Genomic DNA, 596 nt, shown 5'->3' on the forward strand with positions numbered 1-596 from the left:
AAGCAACGTTCTGCTCATGATTGCAAGGGCACTGAAATGAAACCATAGTAAAAATTCGCTCTCCACCTACAGTCAGGAGGGCCATCACGCCATAGCCGATGGTTGCTTTTTTGTCCATGAGGAACTGCAGGACAATTTTGAAGTTATCCATGGTGGCTGTCAAAGTTTCTGTAACAAAACAGAGCAAAAAACAACAACCAAGAACTGCTCCAGCTCTGCTTCCTGTTCAAAACAGCTCAAAAGAAAATCGGTACCACCCCAGTATGAGCTCCTCCCTTCCAGCAAATGTCTTCAAGCTCCTCCCATAGCCTGTCCAACCCTCAGAGTATCATTTGTCTCTCAGCACAAACATCTGAAGAGCACAGACTGAGATCAGCTCAGCTATACTGAGTGCATGCCCCTCCCCATGACTGGTATTCTCATTCTTTCTGTGGAGGTTAAAATGAATAGCAGAGACTCCCCCTCAGGCCGGGTTAGCAAAAGCAAAGCAGTGCAGAAACATGATCAAACATGCAGACACTTCCCCTTTGGCCAGTACTCATGCAGGCAACAGCAGTGTTTGTGTGGGTGGGGGGGGCATGCTCACATCCTCTTAG

The sequence above is a fragment of the Oryzias melastigma genome, unplaced genomic scaffold (genome assembly GCF_002922805.2).
Source record: "Oryzias melastigma strain HK-1 unplaced genomic scaffold, ASM292280v2 sc01068, whole genome shotgun sequence".
Lineage (NCBI taxonomy): Eukaryota > Metazoa > Chordata > Actinopteri > Beloniformes > Adrianichthyidae > Oryzias > Oryzias melastigma.